The sequence below is a fragment of the Zootermopsis nevadensis genome, unplaced genomic scaffold (genome assembly GCF_977971745.1).
Source record: "Zootermopsis nevadensis isolate Lab colony 2312 unplaced genomic scaffold, Znev_1.0 Znev_ptg000010l, whole genome shotgun sequence".
NCBI classification, from domain to species: Eukaryota; Metazoa; Arthropoda; class Insecta; order Blattodea; family Termopsidae; genus Zootermopsis; species Zootermopsis nevadensis.
The window spans coordinates 12,513,278-12,527,216 of NW_028259142.1; the positions used below are offsets into that span (position 1 = coordinate 12,513,278).

The window sequence follows — 13,939 nt, forward strand, 5'->3', positions numbered from 1 at the left end:
TTAAGGCACTGAACCAACACGTTAAACGTCATGCCAAATAAATAATGTTCTTACGAAGCATTGTGATCGTGGTAGTGTGTCCAAATATCTTACCATTTATGTTCTTGTATATCAAAGTATGTGTTTGTGTGTGTAATATATGTATGTATGTATGTGTCTACGTACTATGTGTGGACAGGTTATAACCTCTTTCTGTTATTCAGTTTACTTCAGTTTTTTAACAAATTCAAAATGGCACCTAAGAATGGAGCGTAAGTTTTGTACTGTCAGTGCATAGGTACGAATATAATAGCAAAGCCCGGTTACGAAACGTCGTGAATTTTAAAAAGTTCTTAACGTTCTTAATTTAATAGACATGGAAAATTGTCCAACCATGAGTTTGAGAAATACTCAACTGTTACGGAACTATGCCTAGATCGTCCGATTAGAATCTTCCCTTCACGACTTCTAGCCAGAATTTGGAAGCATTTTCATATAACCTTGAGTGCTCTGTGCGTAGCCAATTTTATCCTCCTTAAGCTGATCATCGAAACAATATTTGGCGAAAAGCACAATTTATGGATCACGTGATTATGCAACATTCTCTACCCTACTATCACTTCATTTCTCTTAGGTCCAAATATTCCCTAGTACCCTCACTCTGTGTCCTCTAATGAACAAGAAATATCAAGTTTTACACCCACACAGTACAATAGTTAAAATTGTATGTTTTTAATTTTTCATGATTTTATATAGCAGACTTTTAAGATAAAATATTTTTTATTGCACGGTTCCACAAATTCCTCTAATTCAATCTGCTCGTCGTTTCTTCGTAAATTAAATTTTGATCTCTTACTATCGTTACCAAATATTTTAACTTTCCTACATTCTCAAAGGTTTTGTTAATGATTTTTCATTTAGTCTGGTGACGAGAACCGAGGATAAACCCAGATTTGTCTGTGTTTACTTCTCGAACAACGTATTTACTGGCACCTAATGGAGCTTCAGTATTTTTCTTCGTTTTCGCCTAACAAAGTAGCACTATCAGCATATACCAGAAGCTGATGTGTCGCATTTAATTCCAACCATTGTTTGTTTTCTTGGACCTTCCTTATGACACTTTATTCAACAAATTTGAGAAGTTCCATGTTTCAAATCGTTCTAAAGAGTAAATGCATCAGAAAAAAGTGTTTACCTTTTCAAGGTTAAAAATATACACATAAAATTATTCGTTGTCAGGACTTTTTCTATCGTCTTGTTTTTTTTAAATCACGACGTTTCGGAGGCTGGTTCTGTCACCGTCTTCAGATGAGAGGTACCTACTCTGTTGGATCCCTTTGATAGAGCTAGTCTCTGTCACTGGACAATATAGGTACTTGTGGGTTATCGGGACACATCGTTTTAAAAATAGGTTAGTTTAAGTTAGGTTAGGTTAATGTGTGTGGATAAATGACATATACTTGAAAGTTATTATATTTTATTTCAATAAATGACAACTAACCTAACTTAACCTAACCTATTTTTAAATCGATGTGTCCCGATAACCCACACGTACCACAATACGTCGTGATTTTAAATAAATAGACGATGGAATAAATCCTGACAACGAATAATTTTAAGTGTAAACTTCCGTCGTCAAAACTCTTTAGAATTGAAAAATATACACATTTTAATTAGCCTGGCTAGTTTAATTTCGTGTATAAAACTAAAGAATGTTATTTATTACGTCCCATCTAACTGAATTATTTTCTTTCTTGAAGTTTATAAACAGCTGATGTACAGTCCCATTTTACTATCATTTTTCCTACGCTGGGCCTGTTACATCGAAGTCCACACTGGTAATGCACAGTAGTGCCTTAGAGATTTAACCTCGATACAAAAATGTTGGATCAATTATCCTGCTGTATTTAGTTGATAACAGTGATATTGCACGATAAAAACTATCCAGTATTTATCGCCATTCTTGACAGGTTCAGTAATACGAAAATACGTAGATGACTTACAGAGTTGTAGAAATTCCTCTTTGTTCCACAAGGAGTAAATAAGGTGATGTATCTCAGAACGTAATGTATTGACTTCATTTTTGTCATTTCTGCCAAACTTTGATCAGTACAGAGTTATTTACGTGTTTTCAGCTTTTTAACATCCAGATAAACCTTATTAAAACTAATCTCAAATACCAGTGGCTGCCAAACCCTATTGAATAGCTGACTAAAGTAATTTCTTTCATATGCTAAAATTGTTATGGGAATATGCAAGCAGATAACCGTTCTCGTATTTTACCAATCCTTCTTAAATTTGTCTGAACATATCTAGACAATCTAATACTTATTGTATGAACAGTATAAAAGTAATTATTACGATAGATTCAGTGGGTTTACATGATGTCATATGGGCCAAGAGTGACACTCAAATAGGATATGATCATATATGTTTATGAAAAACTTGGGGGACCACCGCTTGTCTGCTGTCCGCGATTTCTTATTCAGTATTGTCGCCAACAACCCTCCATGTCTTCTCTATCCGCATGTGGTAACAAACATCCACTTAACATGAACTTGTATCGTGTATAATAACATGATGTTTAAACATATATCACGAACGTTATATTTATATATTTATTTATTGTCATTTATTCCTTTAGTATGAAATTTGAATGGTGTTTTTCACGTATTAATGACTATCGGGGACGTAGAGATACGTGTCTACGGAATTATAATCTCCTGCTGCCTTGACATTCGGCGAGAGAGTCCAGATTACCCTGTTGACACAAAGCTGACGTTTCAGAAGTTAGTGTAGATATGGTGGAAACTAGATCAGGAACAAACTCCCGCTTGTCTGACTCAAGGCCGTTATTTTCCCAGCAGAAATTAAATATGGAGTTTGTATTTTTGAAACGGTCAGTACACAACTGGTCTGACGCATCCATCAGCGTAGCTTAGCAGGAAGAAAACTGTTATGTCTTATATGTCGTATTGCTGTATATTGCTAGGCACACACGCACAAAACTCATTTCCTGCTAAATCTCACCTCGGTGCTCCATACCCCAAACACAACCCTCGAGTCTCTCGTTTCGACTTTTGCTAGCCTTTCATGTCCAACCCTTTGCATTTAGACCCATAATGCCTTGAAGCAAGGCTTTATACTGTTTTGTATGGGGGGAAGAGAGTGGACATAAATGATACCATCACTCGTCATGGTGATGTGACGTCCCCCTCTGTAAACAGAGCTTCATCATCACCTTCCAATTAATCCTGGTTGAGTAGACATATACACCACAGGCACAGTGCATACGGCGCGTGAAATTATTTGTAATGCGAAGTGGGTGGTAACCCCATTCCCGTTATGACACGTCAAAGGAGAAGGGTAAAATAATCTCCACTGCCTTTGAACATTGCATCCAACTCGAACAGTCAGTGATAATGAAAAATTTATAGGTTTGATTGTAAATTCACGATCGGTAATGACAATATCAAATTTTATCTTATTTTTATAGAACGCTGGAATTGTTTTATTATTGAAGAGCGTTGAAATGTTAGTCAGTTGTTCCCAAAGATTAGCCAGCGTACTTTGTTTACAAGAAATTTTATTTAGCACGTAGGCCTACATACGTAACTTCGTCATTAGCTATATTATAAATATTTCCAATGAAAGATGCAGATCGTAATATTTTACAGCAGGTAAATTATACTTTTAACTGATGACTATGAATTAATTGTCGGTAAAAATTTATAAAATTTATTATTGCCGGTCTGCTGTAAACATAGCCAATTAAGTTTTAAATCTTTTGAATCAAAATTATCACTAATTTACACGAAACACTAAAACAAACTCAGTTTACAGAAAGAAACTCATTGAAAAAATATTAGTCGGTCTCGGCCTACCGACACAAAATACGATCTCTTTACGATCTGCAGTTTTCCTATTAATGATTTCTTAAATAAAAATATGTAACGAAATATAATGAACATTTGTCTACGCCTTACCAGTGTTATATCGTATCATAGTCTGCATTAAGAGGCTTGTTGCTGGTTGTCAATACAATTGCAGTAAAGAAATCAAGGACCACTTGTGCAAAATATTGTCCTATATTTTTTATCTACATTTTCTTCCGTATTTAAGTTCTGGAGTCAACCGGAAGCAAGAAAGGAGAGGAAGTTTTTCAAATAAAACGTTGTTTGCTACTGCGTCTTTTGAAACCTTTTCATGCATAAACTCCGTTAGTGGATCTAAGTTTGAATTCTGCTAGAAAATTGCAGTGAAATTATTACCTATTCAATATTATTTTAGACAAATCTGTATAAAGTGTAGTTAAACTGTTGGTAACTATTATGGAAAGTTTATTTTGTTTTACATTTTATTTTAATTGCACATTACGTGACACTATGAGGTTATACAGTGACTTACGAACAAACAGTTAAAATCATAGTTTTGTATTCTCTAATATTAACGTTTTTGGTTAGGAAAGTGGGAGACAAAAGATTGTGAACTGAAATGTAGCAAACAGTTCCCGAATTTAGTCTGCCTTTAATTTCCTCATGAATTCAATTCTAGTTTAACAGCGTTCAAAAATGTTTGATATTCCTCACGTTTTCAAAGGATTTATTAACCATCTTTATATAATAGTTTTGTGGTGTAGTTTGGTGACGAGAAATGAGCATGCATTTGACTATCTGCTTTTACTGCTAGAGCGTCCCTATAAACGTGTAATAGAGCCTCTGTGTTTTCAATTATGGTACTTGTTATCTGTTCATCAATTAAATTAACATCAGCGTAGACCAAAAGCTGATGTGTCCCGTTCAATGTAAATCCTCCACATTTTAATATCCGCCAAAAGAAGAACGCGTATAGTAACGCCCTAAGAATTATATGTTTATTTCTCGAGAAAGACAGGGGCGAAACATTTACTTCTGTTTGTGTCGCAGAGCGTTTCTACCGCAGAAAGTCCTATTTCCAACAAAGAACAATTGTCAGAATAGAAGTTGCTGACTGGAGCCGTGTTTCTTAATACTGAATAGCATTATGAAGTTCATTCTCATTCGAGTGATAAATAACATAGCCACTCAGAAAGAGCTTGGTGAGAGCTAAGAGGATTATATTCGTACACTTAACACAAAAGTAAAATGACTAGAAGTCGTTCATATAAAACTAGAAGTTGAGATGAAGTAATAATAGTAATTGCTCAACATAAAAGAAGATAACTTTAATTTTAAATAAAAATAATACCATATCACACATATACTATACGGTATTTATTCGACATAAGATATAGTGATAGTTTTATTAAAAGAACAAGCGAGCGAATTGAAGTCTGTTATATATTATCCCATTTTTTATCGAAATACACCAACAGAAGTTCTAAACGTTTTTTTTCTTTACAAACTCAGTTGTTTATCGGAAATGGATTCTTGATAAAACAGAATATTAATATTATTAATGCATCCGAAACGGATTCTTCCCTTCTGGTTTTAAGACTTAAATATTACAAGTATTTCTCACGTCCCCTGTACGTTCCACATGCCGTAGATTCTTGTCTACTCTTGTTCTAATTGTCCACACAAATTATACAATTGTCTGGTGAAGAGTATAAATTGTCATCCTCTCAATACGTAATGCTTAAAATGAAGATTTCTGCCTCCATCATCAGGGCGATCAGTAAGCCGAGCGTGCTCGAGAATTCAGTTTGAGACTGATTCGTTTCTATATCTCAAACCGATTTCTTACTTACCTCCCTGATAATGAAGGCAACAAGGACCTCTGAAACGCTGGTATTACAAGGAAGAAGGCAACCATCGAATTACGCGGACCAATGTAATAGTTACCATTCATTAATGTTTAAAAAGAAAAAAACAAAAATATTCCGAAAATTAGAGATATTGGAAGCAGAGATAACCCCCCCATTCATTACTAGTCTGTAGTTGTATACATTTTGGCCTATGGGCTTATAATTAAAATAGGTTTTCACTTTAAATATTATATTGAAATACATGCCTAAGTTATGTTATTAAACTACTTGTGTATTTTTATAATGAATATTCTCTTTCAGGATCATTGTTCTTTACGAGTGTGTAAATAATCTCGGTATTTGTCACTTTCTGTGTGAATAAAAGGGGTTTATAGCTTAAATATTTAATTGTCATTCGAGACAGTTAACATTGGCTTTGGAAATGAGGCCTCCAGAACACTTGACATCCTAAATCCTACAGCGCGATATCTTTGTATTCCCATATAAACCTTATTACGATAACTAAAATGCAGTCTTCATCCTCGGTTAACCTTTATAACTGAAACAAGTTATGAATAAGCCATCAAGTCCACAAAACATTAGCTTTAAAGATACTGAGGTTTACTGACGGGTTACTATTCGACTACAGATTTGAGTAACACTGTCATTACAGAATTAAAAACAAACTTACTTTTTGCAAACACCGTGTTTACATGCGTGAAATTTTGTTTATAACACACCCACGAAGTATTCTATTTCCCTGCGCCTTTGTTCTCAAATTACCCCCATATTTTCCTGATAATTCGTTTAATGTCGTTTCAAAATGAATGTTGTCAATGATCAAAGCAATGTATGAACACAGAAAGATAACATTCCAATTATGTACTATCCCAGCAGGTGTAAAGTGCACTGCTTTTTTGTGTCTGGAGCAGACTACGGATGGAAACATACGAAGAGATATGAAATGATATATGTTATATAATCAGGAACTTCTCTAATCTTGTGATATTTGAGGAACCTTCTGTTTATCTAATATAGCTAAGATGATTGATTAAGTAGTGGAAAATTAGTGGTCAGGATATTGACCGTCTGTCTGTGGTCTTTTTTAGTTCCTGCACGAGAATGCTGGAATATTTTGGAGTCTAAAATATGTCCCAACACCTTTTTCAATTTATCATTTAAAATCTGTTGTTCGACTAAATATAATTTGTGAATTTGGAAAACATAGTTAAATAAACAAAAAACCGACAAGTGAGTCAATTAATTCCAATTACGCTTTTGTCCATAATAGTAATACGTTATGAAAACAACTCTTTTAACGTATTTGATAATTTATTGGTCATTTTTTAAAACCGATGCCCTGCCATAATTTGACGCAAAAGGATTAAAATAGCAGAAAAATGTGGTATCATAACGCCAGTCAATGTACAAATGTGAAACGGATCAACAGCACAAAAATAACAGCACCTCACAACAAAATTATCTCTCTAATCGTATAAACCTCGTGGTAAAATATGTGACAACCAAGGAGCTAGTTAGGCCACTGCGCATTGCAAACATAATTAAGTTAGAGTGACGTAACGTATAAAGAAGACAATTTTTTCTTATTTTTCTGTAAATTACAGACTGTTACTTATTTCCGGCTATTTGACGTAGCGCGTAATAAGTGAAAGCCGTATATGCGCCTAGGCATGCAACATGAAGATGTATAGGGGGCGTGGAGGTTAAACTTTATCGATGATGTATGAATGTTAATGGTACTCTGTTGATCTCAGGAATTTCTGCCACTGCCGGGGGTTGAAAACCGCTCATCTAACATGTTATCACTTTACCTACTGCGCTACATTGGTTTTAAATTCACAGGAAATATATGCGTAGGAATTATTAATTAAAAATTGTCAGTCCAGTGGAAAATAAACATTTATAGGATTTTTAGATTTTGTAATGTGTGGGCCTATTTCTGGGAAACCCCGGTTTGGGTAAAGTAAAATGTTGTGAGGGAGCTGTATTAAGCTGAGATGCTTGTTGTAAAGTATGATGAATTCATTGCCCTGATGACGGAGGCAGTATAACCTCTGAAACGTTGGTAAACATCTACCAGACTACACAGCGCAACAACCCAGAAGACAGAAATCTTCATCGCCCTGATGACGGAGGCAGTATGACCTCTGAAACGTTGGTAAACATCGACCAGACTATACAGTGCAACAACCCAGAAGACGGAAATCTTCATCACCCTGATGACGGAGGCAGTATGACCTCTGAAACGTTGGTAAACATCGACCAGACTACATGGCACAACAACCCAGAAGACAGAAATCTTCATACTCATCGCCCTGATGACGGAGGCAGTATGACCTCTGAAACGTTGGTTGACATCGACCAGACTACACAGCGCAACAACCCAGAAGACAGAAATCTTCATACTCATCGCCCTGAAGACGGAGGCAGTATGACCTCTGAAACGTTGGTTAACATCGACCAGACTACACAGCGCAACAACCCAGAAGACAGAAATCTTTTTTCATCTTAATACCTATTGTGGACAGAAAATCCACGAATTCTTTAATTATGAATACCGAGATTCATCCTCTTAGATACTTTAGTTATTATGTCCCGAATGTAAGCCTGTGCTAACATACTAGGTGTGTAGCTGTAAAATTTACCCCTCGTGTTCTGGCATAGCAATCGAAAACAGAACTTTGCCACGTTTAATGGGACACGAGAAGTTTTAATGGACATCAAGGAGCAGTTGACGAGATGCCCTTCCACGACAGAGTGTAAACTGATCGCTCCTACAGTTCACCACTGGCCTGAAACAGTTTAAAAACTATGACGTTGAATTACTCCTCAGAGAGGAATTTCGTACGTCTGTGGCATCGGCGAACAGTCGACGGTACGTTACCTGCCCTCTCACTTCCGCCTCAGCACATCCTAGACACAGAAGCGTGTAATTTGCATCCTCATTGCGCCAGGCGCGAATCTCTTCCGTCAGATCTGTTTCGTATTATTGCACTGTGATGCAGTGTCGTGTTCTGGTGGTGGGGGGAGGGCGATGATATTCCATTGTGTGGAAATTCGCTTCTGACTCGACCACAGTTGTTAGGAAACCAAGTGAAGAATGAAACGTGTGAAATTAATAATTTATTAAAAGTGTTTTAGAAAGAAAAATTGTGTTTATTTTCACCCCTTTTTAATTTTCGTGACAAAGAAATTATGCTTAGATTAATATTTCATAATTCCGCCAGGTAGGTAGTCTGATAGAAGTTTATTGACGTTTCAGAAGTACTTGTTACCTCCATCATCAGGGCGCAACATCCCAAAAGGCTGAAGATGAGTTATTCATTCATCTTCCTATGCCAACCGTTAAGCTTTACCTCAGTTGTTCTGCTACATTTCTAAGGTGTGTTACTCGCGCAAATAAGCAGCTGAGTTAGCTGATGTTACTCTCGTATTTAACGTTTAGGCTAGAGCAGAATCTGCCAGTTCAAACATGAAATACGAAACCGGTTCTAGTATGACACATCTGGGCCTACGTATTCCCGTGACAAACCATGCAAATGCGCTCGTTTTATACGCAAAGCTTCAAAATGTTTAAGCTTCGATTCGGTGTGACTCCGATGTACTTTGCTGAGAGAGGATTTAAACAGTCCCGTATCGTCTGTAATAAATTCCGCATCGGTTTTCTTAAAATCTCTTGAAGTCCCGATCAAAATTACAGCTTCGTCATTCTGTATTTCAGAAACCAGAATTTAGCAGTCTGCATTTAAGAAACCATTTTTAATCCGGAAATTTTTAAAATATTCTATACAGTTATTATAAAAAAGTGGCATGAGTCGTAGATGATAATTTGTGTTGCTGTTTATTTTCATCTGTCTGTACAAATCTCTTGGGAATTCCACGTAAAGTAACGATACGCCTAGTTGTCTGCTGATGTTATAAATTGATGTGAAATTATAACATCATATAAAACATTCTGATAATTGCTTCTGTGTCCAAATTTTCACCTTACACTAAATCTTCACCTGTCTTCACAATAGACTTTCCTTCCATTTTAAATAGGCTAGTGTTTTCTTGGATCACGTCGATTAAACCATTAATAGGACTAAGTAAGAGATGAAATTAACTTACTTAGTTCGCTGTCTGCTTTTAGAGTTCTGGTTGCAAACTTTTATTATTCCCTTAACAAATTAATAAAGCTTCTTAAATAAACATTTTCTATCCATGCTTGTTACTCCTAGTAATCAAAAATGCATCCATTGTAGATCTGAAGTAATATGTCCATTTTTCGAAGTATTTTCTATAAATTCACATTCATAGGCCTGTAATACACAAACTGTTCTGATACTAAAATGCACTCCCAAAATACATCCGTACACGCACATATAAAACACGTTTTTGTTGTAAAACATTATCCCAACGGGCATTAACTCTCGGATTATAACAATGAATGAAACACGTTCTCACACGTCGAAAGGATACACGTAAAACACATAAATTCTTTAAACAAAACTGTTAAATTCATACATTTAACACACAATATTTTAACTTTCTGACCTCAACAATCCTAAAAATATGGCCTACCGACGTTCGAAAGTTCGTTGCTATTGTAACCCGCCCAAAAACATAGGAATTAGAAGAAAACATTGGTTTTTGACAGAATAAGAAAATTAAGATAAAAGCCATGTATGATATATATGCTTGAAACGGTATATATTTAATAATTCTAGTCGTACCTCCAAGAAAACACTGCATCACCGTTAACGTATAAAGTTTTTATTTATGTTTCATAGTAGTTTTGCAGTATATTTTAAGAACCAGATGAATTAAATAATGGAATGATGTGGGCGACAGGCCGACTAACATTGAATTAAGTGGTAGACATAGTGACCACTAGCGTTAAATATATTAGAGGGATAATATATACGTAGTTTTGTATCGCTGAATGTTTTAGGAGTAAGTTCTACAGTCATATGTTTATTTTGTAGTAACTATCTGTGCTATTACAGTACATACGCATTTATAAACATTTTCTGTATCTCTCTTTCCTTTACGTTCAATTTATCATCATCATCATCATCAATGATATAAGCAGTTTCCCTACAGAAATGAAAGATCCGCTGAAGGAAGGTATCAAATTCATCGCAATGTTTGTTTATACGTATAAAACAATGCATTTGTAGGTCAGATAACTTTCTCGACGATTTAAAAAATTATGAAATTCAATATCAATTTTAATGACAAATCAGGTGAATATTTATATAGCCCACCAAAATGCAGAGTCATATGAGACAGTGCACCAGAAAATGTAAAAATTTTCCTTCGCCTTCACGAATTCTTTGGTATCATTTATAAAAGATATTTGACTCCTATTGGTTATGTGCTATCGTGTTGGAGCTGAAGTTGAAGGTGGTGTGGAGTGGTAAATATATAAAACTTTAATCCCATCCTCTTTCCTCTTTTCCTCCTGTCTGACGTGAATTCATTATTGCAGCATAGAAGAACGAAATGTACAGCAAACTTGGTTTAAGTATGCGACTGTGAGGAAATGCCTATGAAATCAGAAATAAGTTTTCAAAGACTATACATTGAATTTTCCTGGGTTGTAATCTCTTGCCATTCTGCACTTTGATTATGTCTGTTACCAAATTGCTCACATATAGAATATTTTGTTGTTCTTGGGTTGGTTTGTGTCTAGAGATATTCGTCATTATCATTGTTACCGCCTTTCAGTTTCATTTAGTCATGTATCTTTTCACCAAAACGTGTCATGTGTGTTATGTCATTCTTAACTCAGACTTTTGTGTAATTTCTGTAATTATAAATCACCTTTACTCCAAGATAAGCCATGTTCTGGGTCAGAGATAATGAACCTCCAAACTTCAGACCGAGGATATGCAGTGTGCTTCTTGGTCAGGTTTATCGCACATCTCATAGGGCGTTGATTGATGAGTATGGAGCAGTGGTGGAATTATTAATAGGGAAAACCAAAGAACTCAAGACAGAAATCTGCTCCATTCCTACTTCGGTTCGTCACGAATATCAATTTAAGCCGCTCGGGTATTAATCCATTTCTCCAAGGTAAAACACTAGAGTCTGGCAATCTGAAAATATTGTACGGCCTTATGAATTTAGCACTTTTCAACGGACCCATATGAATAGACACCTCCTACCCTTTCACCTGATGACGGTAATATGTCCAGTATTCCGTTCTAGACAAGTCCAGAGAGTCAGTAGTGCAATAGTATCACAGTATCTTCAAGTATGACTACTACAGGATAATCAAAACGTCACGCATCCCATTTCTGATACGTTATATTTATCAAGAAACAAATTACAAGAACTTGTTGTTAATGTGACATTTGAAATTTGAAAAATCTAGTTTGTTTAGTGAAATAAATAAAAATAATGTAGGGAATATCATTTATAGGGAAATCGTCAATAACACTGCCATTAGAGTTTGTAAGCTGTTGAGAAACTTGCGAGTTAAAGGCGACCGATCTAATTAATAGAATGCCGGTATCATTTATCACTTGCTGCTTCATTCTGAAAAGGGTTTAGGATTATATTCTTCTGAGAAACATTGTATGCAAATTTCTCCCAACTCGTTACTCCCTCGTGTTATGAAATAATAAACTACCGACGAATTTTAAATAGTCGACGAATTATGTGTCTTATTCTTTATTATAACGGCACTAAATCGTTCTGTCTTAATTGAGCCTCCTTTTCACATGTCTGTTCATCGTTGCGTACATTCGGCTGCATAGTTAAAGTACCTAAAGCAGCCACTAGAATGTCTTCCTCCACATTATTTTCATTCCACCACTTCTTGTTGGTTTTTCTTACGTACGTCATTTGAAATTATCTGAAGTCTAGACTACTTAAAATAAATGTGGATTATCCAATAAGAAACCATATAAACACGTCGTTCAACTCTAAACGAATGCTTCAAATATGCCATTGAAGTTGAACAGTTCTCTACTACGCCTTATTCACTTTGCTCGGTGCACTGCCATTTTGGTTTAACGGGCTATTACCACCAAAAATAGCTCGCGACAAATCCCTAAAGCTACTGTGATCGAAAAGGGATTCTATCATATATCCTACAGCAATACAATATTTGTGCATCTTTCGTAACTTGTTTAAAAGAAATCCATGTTCTTGCAGTAAAAACGTTTTAATATACACATACAAACTAAAACATCACCTAATATACTTCAAACTGTCATAAAAAACTGTTTCCCCATGTAAAATGTAGGTGTCTCTAACTACCGTAATTGAACAATTCTGATAGCCTATCTGATGTTGATTGCGATCCTCGCTTTATCCTGGCTTATTTTCTTTGCCCGGTCCTACCTGCTTTAGTGCAGTGGGTGTCAGGTTACTTAAATACTCTTTCAGCTGCAAAGGTATTATGGTGTCGAAGGAGATGGAAATGTTACCTTGAATGATGAGACAATGAATTCGAAGAATGCGTAATGGTAAATTTTATTATAAGTCTACTATAAACCGTTCTCATGGTCAAAGAACTTCTTGAGAAGAAACGTAAGCATTTCACGAATTCGAATCTGTACTATTAAAGAACATCCATGCATCATTAGCGATTATAATCTTTGACAATATTGATGATAAAACCTTCTGTTATAAACGTTTTTCAATATCTACCAGACTACACGGCGCAACATCCCAGAAGACATCCCTGATGATGATGACAGCATGCACCTCTGAAACGTCGGTCAGTTTTCTACCAGATAACTCTGCTCATAATCTGAGAAGACAAACTTGAAATCTCAGATAGAAATTCTATGTCTGGAATCGATGTTAGTCGGTTCTTGAGAAAATCTGTCTGATATACCACAATATGTTGAATGGCGTAGATTTAGTCTGGGAAGCAACTGTTTGTTCCATATCAGGTAACATCTGAGGTCTCTGGCTGAAATATCTTCAAATTTCGTGCATGGGTTTTATGTCTTCAACAAGAACCATTTCAAGACACTTCCTGTGTCTGGGCCGTCAATCAATTATAGGAATGGGCTTTGTGGGGTGGGTTCTCTGTCCCCTAAAGTTACGACCGAGAATCGCCATCACATTTCTACCCAGCAGAGCGTGAAGTCTTTGTCTCTCTCCCCATTAGTTCTTCGCTGCGACATTATTTGAGGTTCTCCCCACAGTTCTGAAGCCTACTGGATCTTATCATCTGCCATGTGTTCCTAATCTTCACCTTTATGTGCCTGT

At 35.8% G+C, this 13,939-nt stretch overlaps 1 protein-coding gene across 8 annotated transcripts in view; it reads left to right on the forward strand.

Moving 5' to 3' along the window:
* The window catches only part of Toll-6 (Toll-like receptor 6), a 451,300-nt gene that overhangs the window by 134,617 nt on the left and 302,744 nt on the right, over positions 1–13,939 (forward strand). The window lies entirely within an intron of this gene.